We start from the raw sequence: 16,633 nt of genomic DNA on the forward strand, positions 1-16,633 counted from the left end.
CCCTGATAGACCAGGTGATGCTCCCTGATCCCTATAAAGCAGGTATGGCCAAACTGTGGTTCTCCAGAGGTCCATGTGCTGGCAGGGGCTCATGGCAATTGTAGTCCATGGACTTCTGGAGAACCAGTTTGGCCACCCCTACTATAAAGGTTTCTGGGTCACTTTGGCTTATTAAGGATCTACTTGTTGAGAATTCCTTGGTTGAGCTTCTGAGAGACCCCAAAGGTTCTTAGGTCATGGTGTGAAAACCAGTGGCATAGCTCAATAATATTGACGTTCGAACAGCCCATTGAGTTGCGGAGATTACGATGGATAGCTGGTGGATTTTTTTGCTTTCCAGTACTGGGGAAAAGCCACCCTGCTAACCATGTTGCTCATGGATTCTTAACACAATTAAGGTAATGAGATAACACAATCATCAAGTCAAATTACATTTCCCCCCCTCCCCCTCCCCTCCTTTCGCAAAGGGCTGTTGACAAAGTAGGAGCCTGATTCGTTATTGAATTACTTTTACCACAAAGGAGTTCATTAAGTTAGAGTATCCAATAAAAACTCTCATCTGTCAATCGGCAGGGCAGACGGAAAAAGCACTCAGAGGGGGGGGGGGAATGCTGCTCTTTTTGAAAAGTTCTCTTCTGTGATCACATGATTTTTGGGTGAGAAGTCATGTGACTTTAGGCTCTTCCACAAGTAAAGTGAACATGAAGTAAGGTGAGTGACAGGCCTTAGATTGAACGGCCGTATTTTAATACATGTTCAGGGAGGCAATCATTGTGACCAGATTCATACTTCAACTCAGCAACACTAACACAAATACTTTAAAAGCAACGCAATGTCCGTCTTGAACAGACTCTGTTTTAAGATGCTTTGTTTTACGGGTGTATCTCAGTAGGCCTATGACTTGTACGCCTAATAAGAAGAAGCGAAAACCTTCACAGCATCTGGGAGAGAGGTTAAGACCTTGTTTTCGTTAAAAAGAAATGCATCGCTGTGTTTTATGGAGCTCTTGTGATATTTTATCATGAGAGTTTTTAACATTGGAGTTATTTATGGAGGCTTTTAAAAGAAGATATAGCGTTTTTCCTGAGTGCTGCGTGAGCTGCCCTGAGGGGCTGTTGGGTTATAAATGTAATGCAAAGAATTAATACGTACATGTAACAAACAAATAGTCAAAGCCATCTTTCAGATCGCACCCCGTTTGTGAAGGGTGCTGAAGAAACGCATTAGGAAATGTATCTGTGAAAACTAGCTGACTGCATTGTCCTGACCCTATAGAGTTTAGACTATTAGACTATTTGAAAAGATGAAATCCGGTTTTCTGGAAATTCCTTTGCTTTGGGGCAACTCTGTGTGTGTGTGTGGGGGGGCAATTCGGGACTGTACCTGAATAAGTGAGATTTAGTGCAGAAACAGACAAAAAAGTCGACCCTTTAACAATGCAAATCCAACTGATCTTGCTGGTGTGGAAACAGTCACTGTTTCCAACAATCCTAAAAACTACCCTATGTCGCCAGCTTGGTATAGTGATTAAATGGCAGACCGTAATCTGGAGAAATAGGTTGATTCCCTACTCCATTTATTATAAGAGCCCAAATGTTTAAAAACCATAAAAGAATATCTATTTGGCACACATAAAACATTTTACACCAGTAATGCCAAAAAGTTTAGACCTTGACCTAACAGATCTTCATCAAAGGTCATTTATACAAATGCACACAGATGTAAATAACAAGTTTTTACAGTTTTCAATGGGGGGAGGGATGAGCACAGTCGGATTTTCCAGGGGAGGAATAAAAATATTTGCTGGCTGAGGATTCTGCTAATATGAACACCTTGCAGGACCAGGATGTAGTCTGCACGGGGCTTTTTACCCACTCCCAGTTTCAGTGAATCCCTGCCATCTTCACTGAATTTGATTTCCACTTTGATTTTGGGTGCTTTAAATTTTCTTTCTGCAACATGCATGATTGATTCATGGTGACCCTACCTTTCCCCCCCACGATATCTTGGAGTAGATATAAACCTCGATATTTGAAAGACTGCCATGAGTAAATGTGTAGACGGCTCCTTTTTGCTAATTAATTTACTGTTCCAAGCTTGGGAGCAAAGCAGTCTTCCCTGATTGGCCAGGGTGTCAGTTCAAAGACTTCCTGGTTCCTGGTTGCAAGGCTTCCCTTAAAGTGACTGCACTCCAGAAGCTCAAACTTCTCTCAGCAGAGATTTTCCTCTTGGATTTATTCCCCCTCCTCTGCTGTCTCCAATGCTCTATCTCCCCCCCCCCCAATTCAAGAAAAGAAAGAAAGAGCCTCCTGCTGCACTTGCCTTCCTTCCCCGCTCTGAGCTTCCCCATTTTGGTGAAGAGCACTTTCTGTTTCAATGGGGGGGGGGGGGGGAGAGGAAGACTCGAGTTCAAATTGACCTGAATTCAGCAGGATCCACACCGAATAAAGTAAGTGCAGAATCAGTCCAGAATTAGCCAGAACAGACCAAAAAAGTTTTCTCTACCCCCGTTGAAAATTATATAAAAACTTGTGATTTACATATGTCTGCATCTGTATAATTGACCTCTGATGAAGATCTGTTGATTGAAATGCGTTATGTCAAGGCCTAAACTTTTTGGCATTACTGGCATGCACTCTAAGATGTTTCATGTGTGCCAAACAGATATTCTTTTATGGTTTATAAACATTTAAGCACTTGTAATAACCTGCTTATATTTTTCTAAAATTGATTTTATCCCTAACCTTTTTGGTTCTCACCTGTATTTCCAGCTGGGTTTTTGTTTCCCTTCATGTTACTTGTTGATTTCCTACTCCTCCACAAGCCTGCTGGGTGACCTTGGGCCAGTCACAGTTTTCTTTGAACTCTCTCAGCCTCACCCACCTCACAAAGGTGCCTGTTGTGGAGTGAGGAAGGAAAGAACCTTCTAAGTTGCTTTAAGACTCCTTAGAGAAAAGCAGGGTATAAAACCAGCTCTTCTTCTTCTATGTCACTTGCCTGTTTCTTCTCAAACATGATGCAGCAATGCATAGGACATCATGCCCCTCTCCTCCCTGCCCCAAACCTACTGGTTGTCTGGCAATCCTACTTCTATACTCACTGGATTGATGTGTTCTCACACTGCCACCTGGGAGAGACAGTTCAATCAGATTGGTTTTGATCACAACGAATGCCATCAACTTCAAAAGCAGAAAAGCAGAACATATATTCTGAAGAGGTTGATAGCCCTGTGTCGTGCATTATGCAAGCAAGTCAGTAAATGGTGAGTGGGCTTCGCCAGGTAGCTATTTGGCCAGCTTCACTTTGAATGCCTTGAACGCTCAAAATGATTGTGGCAATTATGTAAAGTGCCTGATTTGACACCAAAGATTTACTTTATTTGTAGTCCACTTTCCTCATGGCTACTCAAGGTAGATTCCAAAATACAAAATCATGCAAAACAAAAAACAAAAAACTGTATAAAATAAGACATACCATAAACAATATAAAAACTGGATTACAAATTTCTCATGCAGAAACGGTCTAATTCTTTCCCAGTTTCAGCAGGGCAAGCTCCTGGGAGGGAGGGAGAGTCAGATGGCAATACAGGCCAATAGAAAGCATGCAAATGAGAGCAAATGAAAGCCAGCTATGACCCCATGAAACAGAAGAGTGATATCAATGTTCATGATGGTGATCAAACAAAAATTTCTGTGAAGTGGCTATGAGGTACCCTGGTGAGTCCTCGGATGTGCGACCACTAAGAAAGTCCAGGGTACTTTTCACTGGCTATGAGGTGCATTGCTATGGGCCTTGGAAAGCTCAATGTGACTCTTAAGGTTGCTGACCTGGTTTTAGAGACCTTGTCCATCGCGATCATTCTTCTGTTCCGGGATACAGCCTTCCAGATCTCCCTCCCAAAGGTGTAAGTTTCCCAGACTTGTGATTTTTTTGCAACAACATCATTTAACCCTCTAGGGGCAAGCCAGCTGTTCTAGCAATTATCTAGCAATGTTCCTCGACAATCCATTCCACTTTGGCTAACACACGGTGGAGAAAGGAGGGAGGAGGGGGTGGGCTTGATTGAACTTGCTATTAATCAGCCAAGAGGCTTATTATTCCTGTGATGTCACGAGATGCCACGGCTGAAACCCGAGCCGTTCATTAAATTACTGCGACGCCAGGAAAAATAGATAGCTTTAATAAGCCATTTCTGCCTATCTGGTAAATTTCTTTACATAAAGTGGAATGGGTAGAATTAGGGGGAGGGGGGAAAGGTAACAGGCTGCATAAAAATTGCATTTTAGAGGAAAAGTTAGAATGAATGAGGCAGAGTCTAATAGCTGGAGACGGTCTTCCAGCTCGCTCACTCCTCTTTTAGAATCTCATTTATTACTACATATAAGCTTTTGTCTTAAAGCAGTGACATTCAAAGCTTCAACCTTTTCACTCTCTTACATTGGCCAACAAACTCCTGTGCCTTTATCACAGGGGTCCCCAACGTGATCCCATGGCACCTGCCAATGCCTTTTCTCGTGGCTGCCCAGTATTTTTATAAAATGGGCAGAGACAAATGGGGCTTTTGCCCGGCAAAGCTTCTGATTGGCTACTGAAGATTTGATGGGCAGTGCAGATTTTAAAAAACATTTCTTCAGCAGCAGGTGTCGCCTCCAGCATAATGATCTTCACTGTGTGAGCGAAGCGAAGCCGGGGCAACCATTTTGTAACTGGCTCCAACTCCTGCAGCAGCCATTTTTGGGGAAGCCATTTTGTGGCTGCACCTACCAGACTGTCAAAGCTGGCTGCAGACTCAGAAAGTTCAATTCTGGGACATATTCTAGGGTGAACTTTTGTCATCGGTCAGACCTTCTATGCTTCCTGTAGCAGGCAATTTGTGGAAGTCATTTTGTGACTGCACCCAACTTTGCTGTGTCAAAATTCCAAAAGTGGCCACAGACTCAGAAAGGTTGAGGACTTCATTCTTTCAATTAATTAATTTTTTCATTCATACATTTATCTATTTATTTTATCATACTGCTCTGCTGCACAGGCTCAGGGTGGTGCACAACAATAAAAACAAACTTAAAAACCTTTAAAATCACATCTTCCATTCAAATTCTGTTCAGCCATGTCATCAGTGCAGCCCTTACTGTTTCTAGTATAGAAACATAATTGCAGTTTTCAAGGGAGGTTTTCTGTTGGGGAGGCAATTTGATGTTGTTATCACTGGCCCCAACCAAAAGCCTGGTGGAAGAGCAATATCTTGAAGGTCCTGTGGAACTGCGCCAGTTCCGTATTTCCTGTTGGCATTGGCCAAGTGTAACAATCTATGAGGGACATAGGCAGAGAGGCGGTTTCTTAGATACGCTGGGCCCAGACCACGGATGGCCTTAAATGTAAGAACCAATACCTTTAAAATGTTCTGGAATTCAACTGGAAGGCAGTGCAGCTACCAAAGGATAGGTCAAATCTGGGCCTTCCAGAGAGTTCCTGGGAGGATTCGGGCAGCTGTGCGCTGGGCTAGCTACAATTTCTGGGTCAAGGATAAGGGCAGCCCCATGTAGAGTGACTTACAGAAGTCTAGCCAGGGTACTTTTCACTGGCTATGAGGCGCATTGCTATGGGCCTTGGAAAGCTGAAAAGGAAGAGTAATGAAAGCAGGGCTGAAGCCAGTGGTGGAGGGAAGCTGGGTGCTGCATTTGCCTACGTGCTGCGTCCCTTGAAGCCCAACTGGTTTTCCATTGGGATAAGATTCCCATCTTCAAAGTGGACCCAAAATAGTCATTTCCCAACTATACAGATCATTTACCCCGAAGGAAATGGCAAGTTTAAAGGGAGAAGTGTTGCCAACTTCCATGTGCCTCTCATGGTCTTCATGCTTAGCTACCCATACCATGTGACCAATTTATTTGTGTGTGTTTTTGAAGAACTCCTGGAATGAAACCTGATTGCAAAAGAACAGAGATCCTGAAGGAAATGGTCACTACAGACAGCGGTCTTTATAGCATTATACCCAGTGGAGGTCCCTTCACTCTTCAAATCTGTCCCTCTCTAAGGTCCATCCCCAATCCCCATGAATTTTAAATCTTATTCTGCCATACACTCTAGGAGAAATGGAAGTCTTAGAGTGATACATCCACAATGAGTTCTTTCCCCTTCCCCAACTCTGCCTTCTCTTGCTTGCTCAAAGGACGAGCATCTGCTCAACATGTCGAATGTCCCTGATTCAATCCCTGATATCTCCAGTTAGCAAAACCAAGCAGTAGGTGATGTGAAAGACCTTGAAGATGTCCCTGCCAATCTGAGTAGAGAATACTGACCTCGATGGACTGATATTCAGATTCGGTGAAAGGAGGTTTCATGTGTGTTTACTTCCCCCTGATTTCCCAAGCTGGGAACAACCTCTCATTCACACCACTCTTCCAAGACTGAGAGAAACCCCCTTCTATAGGGTTGCTTAATCAGACGCTAAGTTTCTTGCCCTGGATTCTTTCTGGCTGTTGGAGGCACTTTGCAGATTAACCTCTTCACACTGGATCGTGCCGTGATAGACACAGGTAATGAGCGTATTGCACTGTTAGCAGGCCTCGGGGACCAAAACGCTATACATGCCAAGGAGGTATTTATCAATCTGTGTGTGTAATTGCTCTTCTTGGGGAGGAGGAAGAGGGGCTGTCAAGGGGTCTGAGCGGCTAAATCCATCTTTCTGATGGAAGCAAAGGAGAGGGTCTGTCATTAGGGAATGCAAGTGGTTAGAGAAGAGCAAAGGATGCTCTGGAATGCCACCTGATGAGTTGAAATGGAAATCTAATTCCATCTGCATATTCACTCCCTCCCCCCTCCTAAAATGAACATGCCTGTGAGTTAATCTTCCCAGGGTGCTTATGCAAAGAGGCCTCATCAGAAATTAAGTGTCTTATTGAATTGGTGCTCAACACTCACCTCCCGAGCATGGAAGGGGGGGCATCATGGGGGGGGGAGCATTGAATGGAGATAAGCTAGGAGCAGATCTCAAGTATTTTGCAAAATACTGGATTCAGATCAGGAAGTCAAATCGGCATTTGTTTCAGTTTGGCTCAGGATGACCCAATGAGATTGGATTCCAATCTGGTTCAAGCTTCCCTACTCTGCAATGAAGGGTATTTCAGCCTCCGAATCAGGAAACAGACTGTTTTTTAGCTCCCCTACCCTTCTCTTGGTGTGTCTGTGTGGGTGTGTGAGAGAAAGAGGCGTATGGAGGAGATATGTAAATTAAAAATTGTCCTTTGGGTTTTGAACAATATAATACAATAACCTGCCATTTAAAAAGTTTTGGAGAGGAGGGTATTCCGTAGCCCCCTTCAATATAATGGATAAAAAATAATACTAAATCCCATTTTCATCTCCCAACAGCTCTTTGAGGCAGGTTGGTCTGAGAGCGAGTGACTGGCAAAAAAAAAACAGAAAAGAAAAGAAAAGAAAAAAACTTCATGACTGATTGGGAATTTGAACCACATGCCACCTTAATTACAACATTAGCTCAGAGTCATGAATGATCATTCCTTTGCAGTAAGCTGCATCTCCCAGCTGGAAAGGAACCAGACCCTCTTAAATGGCAGGTTTGTTTTTAAGTTTCTGGATTAATCCGCAGCAACCTGAAATAAAATAATTTCCCATAATTACAAACACCGACAATAGATTTTGTATACAGAAAATCACTGGAATAAAGCTCTCTGAGTCGGATACGAAACAAAGGCTCAGTGTGTCGGGGTTTCTTTGAGACCTGCCCAAGAGGTGTTGTTGTTGTTTTCAAATGTTGCTAGGTATGCCAGAGTCTTACAGCCCAGTGGAGGAAATTCCAAAGGAGTCCAGCTTGGGCACTTAGAACCTGGTGGCCAAGTCACCTGTGCTGAGTCAGAATTTTCTGACAGACTAGCTTCACAAACTGCCCCCTGCGGTAACCCACAAGGGACTCACAGACCAAGAAATTCAAGTAAGCATTGGGGGGGGGGGGGGACAAACAAACCTATGGGATAATCTTTTGTGAGCTGGTTTGGCAAGCCTGACTTGCCCAGGGTGATTTCTCGGTTTGGAAGGAGGCAGAGTGCCTTGACCCAAAATAACCGACCTGTAGAAAAGCATCTCTGCATGGGAGGCAGCTCAGTGGCAGGAGAGATGGCTGACCCCTTGGTTTGATTAGAAATGGTTGCAATTTGATATCCTCCATTCCATCAATGCCTCCAGATCATCCATCACTGTCACATGCCGATAGGAGTCCAGCGGCAAGCCTTCCGACCCATCAGCATTCTCCTAGACTGGGAGAGATGAATTCCAGTGATTTGCTGTCAAAGTCCTGGCAATTGCTGTGACGGGAGACAAGCGGTGTGGATTGATAAGCGTGAAAGACTCCTCCCCCTCCCCATATGGGAGGCTGAGAGGTAGGATCGTGGCCACCTAGGACTTGAATACATTAGTTTGCTATTGTTGCCTTCAGCCAAATCTTTTAGAAACAGGAAGAACTGGAGGCAAAGTGGCTTTGCAAGACAAGTGGCAAAGCCTGTGGGTCAGGACTTCAGCCCATGGGTCAGTACCTCTTTGGAGGGTTGTGGTATGCTTGACATTGGTCAAGCTGACAAACAGCAGACAAACACCTGCTCTTAGCCCCAGTCCCGTGTTGGAAGAAATTGGAGGGGGAAAATCGCCTGAAAATGGCCTCCAGATGAATGTAATGGACTTTGAACGGCCAGGTACAGTGGCAGCCAGGCTTTCTCCGGCAGTGACCTCAGATGCAGGTACCCTCATGAAAACAGTGGACTTATTTAACACTTGCTGAGTGATTATTGAGGTAACTGGCAGGATCCAGCCTTGGCTCGTGCCCAGAAAAAAACACCGAAACTGATCCTAGGAGGACAAGATCTCCAACAACTAAACTAGGACCAAGGATCTCAGCTAAAAGCAGATAATGCCTTTTGTTTCACCTCTTCTGGCTTGCAGGTAAGAAGGAAAGGAGAGAGAGATCCTGGGCTGGTCAAAGGGGATGAAGGAACCTGGCTGGTGAAGACTGGGGAAGAAACTGGCAGTCTTCAAGCAAAGGTTGGATACACACTTTTCTTGGATGCTTTAAGATGCTTTCGGCTGATCCTGCGTTGAGCAGGGGGTTGGACTAGATGGCCTGTATGGCCCCTTCAAACTCTATGATTCTATGATTCTAAACAACAGCTGCAAGCCTGGAGAGCCATCATGCCAAAGCAACCAATAGGGATATGATCAGGCCTTCTGACAAGTCTGATGCAATTCAAAAGTTTAGCTTTCTTTTATGGGTTCTCCGCACTGGGGACACAATGGCGGGTGTCTTCTTCTTCTTTTCGGACCCCGTTAATGAAATGAGATAGAAGTAGTAGTGTGGAAACCAATGCCCATTTTTGCATCGACGGCATTAAAATGCCGCTGAAGGAAGAAATGAAAAAAATGGAAATGGGCTAAAAAAGAAAATAAGCTGTGTGAAAATTATCTTCCCATCCATGCATGGAAATGAAAAGAGAGTAAGAAATACATAGTTTGCATCCCTAATTGTCTAGGAAATCCAGATCCAGTCCATAGACTGCTACCTATAGACAGAGGGCTAAATCCTTCTGCAATCTGCAAAGGAAAGAATTCCAGGGATAAGCAGCAAGCACTTAGGGAGAACCAAACGTCCGTGCAGAGAAAGCGAGCCGCTCTGCATCGTAGCAGAGTATTCAAAACTAAGGTGTTAGTTATTGCTGTTAGTGATGAGAGCTACAGGCAGTCTGCCTGCAAGGTGAAGCTATTGACGAGCTTCTGCCACAATAGTAGTCTGCCCGGGCCCCACAAATCCTTAAACCGGCACTGGTGCTACAAGCCCCACAAATCCTTAAACCACTCCTACATGCAGATATAGTATTTCTCCTCCTCCGTGATCCTTGTTCTGCTGGGTGCTTCCAGTAGTGATATGTGTCTTCCATTTGGGTGCCTGCCCTTGGCACTTTAGTGCTGCTGCAATGGGCGAGGCTGGCAGAGCAGCTGTGCTGCCCCCCCCCCCACATCCACATGGAGCAGTTCTATGCCCCCAAGACCTCAGGTGCATCAGAAGGACGGTTTGGACCATGGTCAGGGTTACCAAGGATCTGGAGGGGGGGGGGGGAGATGTCCTCTTCCTTTAGGAAAGGCTCAATAGGATATTCTTTACCAGGTGATGTTGGTCACCTCCAGATGTTGGTCACCTCCAGATCTTGAAAAAGGAACAAGACATTTCCCCCTCCAGGCTGCTGGCAACCCTAAAGACTGGGCTTGGTATGTGAACCGCTATTTCCAAATAACCAGCTGTCAAGGAGATCATTCTCACCGCAATGCTATCTTTTACAAACCGTAATAAAAGGGAAACAATTTTTTTTGAACTTGAAGAATTTTAAAACTTGCAATATTCAGTTTCATCCACGTTAATGGACGTATGAAACGTGTCCCCCCTCCCCTTTTAAGCCACAGATGACCTGTTCAGTTTTGCTAGAACAAACTAACACAGCTGCCCATCTGGACTTCAAAGCTTTTTAAATTGTTGACTTTTTTGACTTTTGGGGTCCTTTCAAATACACTTGTCCAAGAGAGGCTAAGGGGAATGGAAGATCAAAGGGAAATAATATTGATACACCTCCCCCGTTTTTACAGGCCCCCCAACTGCTGTGCCTTCCCTAGCAACTTCCTCGGATGGTAACAGGTGTTAAAAGTTTACTTCCTTCAAGCTGCACCGGGTGATTTCTGCCTAGCACATTGCTCTTTAAGACCCAGGAGCAGAACAGATTGCTTTTCTGGTCAGGGGGCAACTGCCAGGTAGCCACCAGATCCTGACAGAGTGAATTGCTTGACCAGAGTCGTAGAATTCTCAGTGGAGACTTGCTCCACTCATCACTGTGGCTTTCTGTTCCCATGCTGTGAGCCATGATGGAGCTATCGAGGAGCTATCTGTAAACAGTATTATCCTTTGAAAATAAGAACAGTTCTGTGTGAACCTGAAATGTGTATAGGTGATGGTAGTGGTGGTAGGGAAATTTGCCACTATAATTCCCTTTTGATCTCTGTTGCCTTTGTCTTTAGCATGGCAAGAGTCCTATGATGCCATTAGTTCTCTTTTGAAATAAACTACTGAGTGTTTTTGGGGAAGGCACTGGCACACCACCCCGTATTGAGTCTGCCATGAAAACGCTGGAGGGCGTCATCCCAAGGGTCAGACATGACCCGGTGCTTGCACAGGGGATACCTTTACCTTACTGAGTATTTTGCCAAAGCTCTGAACTTGCCTATTTTGGGGAGATTTACTACGGTATGCAACAGGAAGCCTAAAAGGAAGGCGATATTCATGACTACAACCTGTTTACTACCCCTCCCCTCTACATTCTCAAATCTTCTTCCCCAAACAAAATGAGGACACTTGAAGTGCCAGAGCCCATCCTGCGTGTGGTTTCCTCTCAAGTGAGCTATAGGAAGAAGAGATTTTATTAATGTCCCGCAGTATATTTTGTGTCTTGCGTTGCCCATACGTGTTTCAATGTCACTTTGACACAGACACAGATACCAACCGTTTTTATTGTCTGATTTTACGAATGGCTCTATTAACTCCGGTAGCCGGGCTCTATAAATAGCACTCCCCTATGAGCGAGCTATTTTTTCCCCCTCCTGGCCTGTTACCATGGCAGGCCTTCCTCTTGAGAGGTTGTCAGTTATCAGCTCATGGAGCACGGATCTGATTGAGAAGAGCTATAAACCTGTTTGGCATCAGGCGCTTGGGCCTTCTTTTATCTCCTCTTCCCCTTTGAGCGACCCCTTTCAAATGTGACAGGAGGGTTGCCTGGAAGAAAAGGTTGTTTGAAATAGGAAATGCATCGCCTCAATAACAACAACAACAACAGCAGCAACAAAAACATACCCTGGCCTGCTCCTAGGTATTTAAGGGCCCTCTGATTGGCAAAAACCAACAGGTAAAGCTTTATGGGCCTAAACTGATGCAAATGTGTTTGGACGAAAGGGCTGTAAAATGCCCAGCCAGGGGCCTGCAACAAAAAAGCTTCCAGCTTGAACATAGAAGCAAGAAAAATGTTTTCCAATGCAAATGGACACACATATTCCGGGGTCTGGGTTGCAGATTTAACCCAGTTTCAAGCTTATCTAACTGGCTTGATGCCCAGCAAGTAGAGAACTTTTGCTGGTTGGTTTAGTAACTTCCAGACTAGATTAGCATGACGGTTTCAAAGATTAGGCCTCACATTTACTTGCCCATGGTGGGGAATTCTCCCCAGCGCCGGGTTCCTATTCCTGAAAGAACTGAGGAGTGGGAGAAAAAAATGACAAAATGTTTCTGTCAAAATTTCTCGTTGGTAAATACCATAGAGCAGGAGTCCCCAACCTTTTTGAGCCTGTGGGAGCCTTGGAATTTTGACACAAAACGAAGGGTGAAAACATGGAATGGTTGCCATAGGAGGCGGAGCCAACCACACCCATACTCACACAAAACACGGCAGGGGACTAGAGGAGTCACTAAAATAAACATGGAGTATTGAACAGTGGGTTCAACAAGGCACGGAGTTGCTGGTGTGCCCAAACATCAGCTCTTTATTGTTAATTTTTGTTTAATTATTTTGGGGGGAGTTTGCAGCCCCTGATCCAGCAGTTTTGTTCTCAGATAGTGGACCTTGCAAAAATTCTGTCTCGAGAACCAACCTACCTCTGCTGCAGATTGGCTGTACGACATAAGGCTTTATTACTGTTGTCCATATGTCTATGCCTGGAATTTGTTTCTGGTTTAAATTTTGTTTTATGCATATCACATTTTATGCCAATAAAGGTATCTGAATCGGAATCTGAGTTTTGTTCTGGCTCGTTCCTCTTTCTCCATGTTGTGTGTATGGTGCAACAGAGGCTGAGAGCTTGGATCCTGACACTAGCATTGGGGATGAGTACCGTATATACTTGAGGATAAGCTGACCTGAGTATAAGCCGAGGCACCTAATTTTACCACAAAAAACTGGGAAAATGTATTGACTTAGGGTTGGAAATGCAGCAGCTACTGGTAAATTTACATTAATTGAAGCATCAGTAGGCTAAATGTTTCTGAATATTTATTTCAAAGAAAAACAGTAAACTAACTGTGTAAGTACAAGAGAGGGTCAACAAGAACAACATGGTATCAACAATAACTTTAAAAGTGCAAAAACCTTAGCTCAATCAGCAACCAAGCTAAAACCCAAGAGTTAAAATCCTTCAAAAGAAGAAGAAGAGTTGGTTCTTATATGCCACTTTTCCCTACTTGAAGGAGGCTCAAAGCGGCTTACAGTCGCCTCCCCATTCCTCTCCCCACAATAGACACCCTGTGAGATACGTGAGGCTGAGAGAGCCCTGATATTACTGCTTGGTCAGAACAGTTTTATCAGTGCCATGGGGAGCCCAAGGTCACCCAGCTGGCTGCATGTGGGGGAGCGCAGAATCGAACCCGGCATGCCAGATTAGAAGTCCGCACTCCTAACCACTACACCAAACTGACTCTCCACTACACCAAACTGGATTCATCATCATCATCTGTGTGCCCAAACAGAGTTTCAGCTGTAGCTGGTATGAGGTTGATCAGCATAGACTGGGTTTGTAGTCATCACCATCACTTCTGTGTTCTCATACAAAGCACTGTCTTCACTGCCATTCATAGCATCAGAAAGCAAGGGGGAAGTGTCACATGGCCACCTTCCTCCTCCATGTAGTTTCTGGGCCCAGGTCAAAATGCTGGTGATATGCAAATTCTCCTCAGCTAGCACCCACTCAACCCCCCCCCCACACACACACACACACACATCAGCTTTTCTAAATTGTTCTAAACTGTACCACACTTTCTGGCACCATTTGTCCCCTTCCCTCATTTGCTAAACTCACTCAATGGAGAATAATTCATAGGAAAGAGATGCTTCACCCCAGCTGTTTCCAGTGTGCTGGGAGAGGAGACAGCTGGGCGGTGGTGTGGCTGGTGTCCGTGGCAGAAAAGGTTTTAATAAACAGAAATAATAAAACATCTTACAAAGCACCTCCCTGCACCTTGATTACCAGGCGTCTTGGGACAGTGGAGAGGAAGGTATAAAAATTAAAATTAGTTTCAAATAGCTAAAACGTTAGATGCATCCCCTAAACCCAGGAGAAAATGGCTGTTCATGTCCACTTTCGGGAGTGCAATTCAGAATCTGTCTTGTTTCCATCTTTTTTGCTCTCGCCATTCCAATCCTTCCAGTTTAATAACTTGTCATATCCTTTCGTGAACACACTAAGACTTCAATCACTCACCATTCTCTGCAACCCCCAGACAGACCCCAGTCTTAAATGAAGCAATCGATTTTCTTCAGATAGCCACTGTTCATTTGTACTGATAAATGCTTAAACAAAGGCTAAAATTAAGAATGAGGGAAATTGTCAGTCTTTCTCACGCTATACAAGGATGCAGTTGGGAGAGGCCGGGAAAAAAGAGATCTGAACATTACATATTTCCAAACAGGGTTGGTTCCCTACCAGCACTCGTCGGAAATAAATACTGACAGCTGTTCAGTAAGTACTACTATCCTCCCAGCTGGAAAACTACATTGTAGATATGGCATTGGGGATTAGTTATTTGGGATTAGTTATTTGATTCTCCCAGGCAGGGTTGATGTCGGCATACTCTTTGGTGGGGCAGCTGCTGGGGCCCAGGGCTTCTGTCTGGGTCCATTACTTACTTACCTGCTTGCTTGCTTGCTTGCTTGCTTGCTTGCTTGCTTGCTTGCTTGCTTGCTTGCTTGCTTGCTTGCTTGCTTGCTTGCTTGCTTGCTTGCTTGCTTGCTTACTTACTTGCTTACTTACTTACTTACTTACTTACTTACTTACTTACTTACTTACGAGAGCCAGTTTGGTGTAGTGGTTAGGAGTGTGGACTTCTAATCTGGCATGCTGGGTTTGATTCTGCACTCTCCCAAATGCAGCCAGCTGGGTGACCTTGGGCTCGCCACAGGACTGATAAAGCTGTTCTGAGTGAGCAATAATATCAGGGCTCTCTCAGCCTCACCCACCCCATAGGGTGTCTGTTGTGGGGAGAGGAAAGGGAAGGCAATTGTAAGCCGCTTTGAGCCTCCTTCGGGTAGAGAAAAGCGGCATATAAGAACCAACTCTTCTTCTTACCTACTTTATTACTTCTTTATTGTTTCATTTCTAGCTTGCCACTTTTCAGAGCCTTGTGGCACGCTACAGTATATAAAACCCCATAAAACTCCATAAAACAACAATAACAACCAGACCCCCTAACTCCTTCCCCCAGTAAAACAAGGTTGGCGTCATAAATCCCCCCTAACCTCACAGCAGTCTACCCCGAGGTGGGGTGCACAAGGTTCTAGTGCATAGCCTGAGGAGGGGCCCTGTTGTTATTAACCCTAGCCTCAATTGAAGACCTGGCGGAAGAGCTCTGTCTTACATGCCCTGTGGAACTGTGAAAGCTCCACCAGGCCATTATTGGCAGAATTGGAATATGCAGAGAAGGTGGAACATCAGACTGCTTAGAGAATGGAATTTAAATTTTAAAAAGAAGAATAAATTAGTTTTGATTCAGAAGAGAATCAACTGTGTACAGAGAGAGAGAGAGAGAGAGAGAGAGAGAGAGAGAGCTAATTAGCTATTATAACTGTTGTCTGCAGTCATTCTTCTGTTCAATTGCTGTTCTGGAGGCAAGCTGGGAGGAAGGGTGCTCAAAATGCAGGAAGACACTGGAGGACATAATTTGAAAATCATCAGGAAGATCCTATCCTATCTATGCTAAATGGACATCATCTCCAATGCCCCCTGCAGGGCATCCTCTATATTGGGCTCCATTATGCACACTGCAGAGCTTGGATATCCCAACACCTATACCTTGCTTACTCAGGTGCAATCCTGCTCCCAGCTGCATACACTGTCCAGTACCATGAGGGAGAGGACTGTGCAGATGGCTGTGAACATAGGCATAGGAAGGGCTGGACTTAGATTGCCAGCTCAAGGCTGGGAAATACCTGGATATTTTGGGGGTGGACCCTGAGGAGGAGGGGTGGGGTTGAGGAGCAGAGAGATTTCAACTGAGTAGAAAGCCATAGAATCCACCTTCCAGATCAGCAATTTTCTCCTGATGAGATCTCCAGTCACCTAGGCTGCTCCCATCATGCTGTTTCTGAATTCCAATGATGCTTGTAGGGATCCTGGGACTAACAAAGTAAAGCCTTCCATCAGTTACAAGTTTAAATGAACTTTGGACAATCCAGAGTTTGGTTCCTTCTTACCAAGAAGAAGACAACATTGACCTTTGATGGCCAGTGTATGAATATATGGCTCACAGTCTGGCCATGAGCATTGAACAAGATGAGGTCAACAAGAAGTCTGCAGCTTCCCTGATAATGTCCAGGTACAGCCTAGAGATCTCCTGGGATTGAAACTGACCTCCAGACTATAGAGACCAGTTGCCCGGAAGGAAATAGCAGCTTTGGAGGGCAGCCTCTACGGCAAGGGTGGCCAACCTGAGGCTCTCCAGACATCCATGGACTACAATTCCCATGAGCCCCTGACAAACAAAAAAAGCTATTAACTATACGGGCAAGACTTTCCTCCATCGTCACCTGCGGGCTTTTGTCCACAGAGC

Source organism: Paroedura picta, chromosome 5 (assembly GCF_049243985.1).
Source record: "Paroedura picta isolate Pp20150507F chromosome 5, Ppicta_v3.0, whole genome shotgun sequence".
In the NCBI taxonomy this organism is placed as follows: Eukaryota; Metazoa; Chordata; class Lepidosauria; order Squamata; family Gekkonidae; genus Paroedura; species Paroedura picta.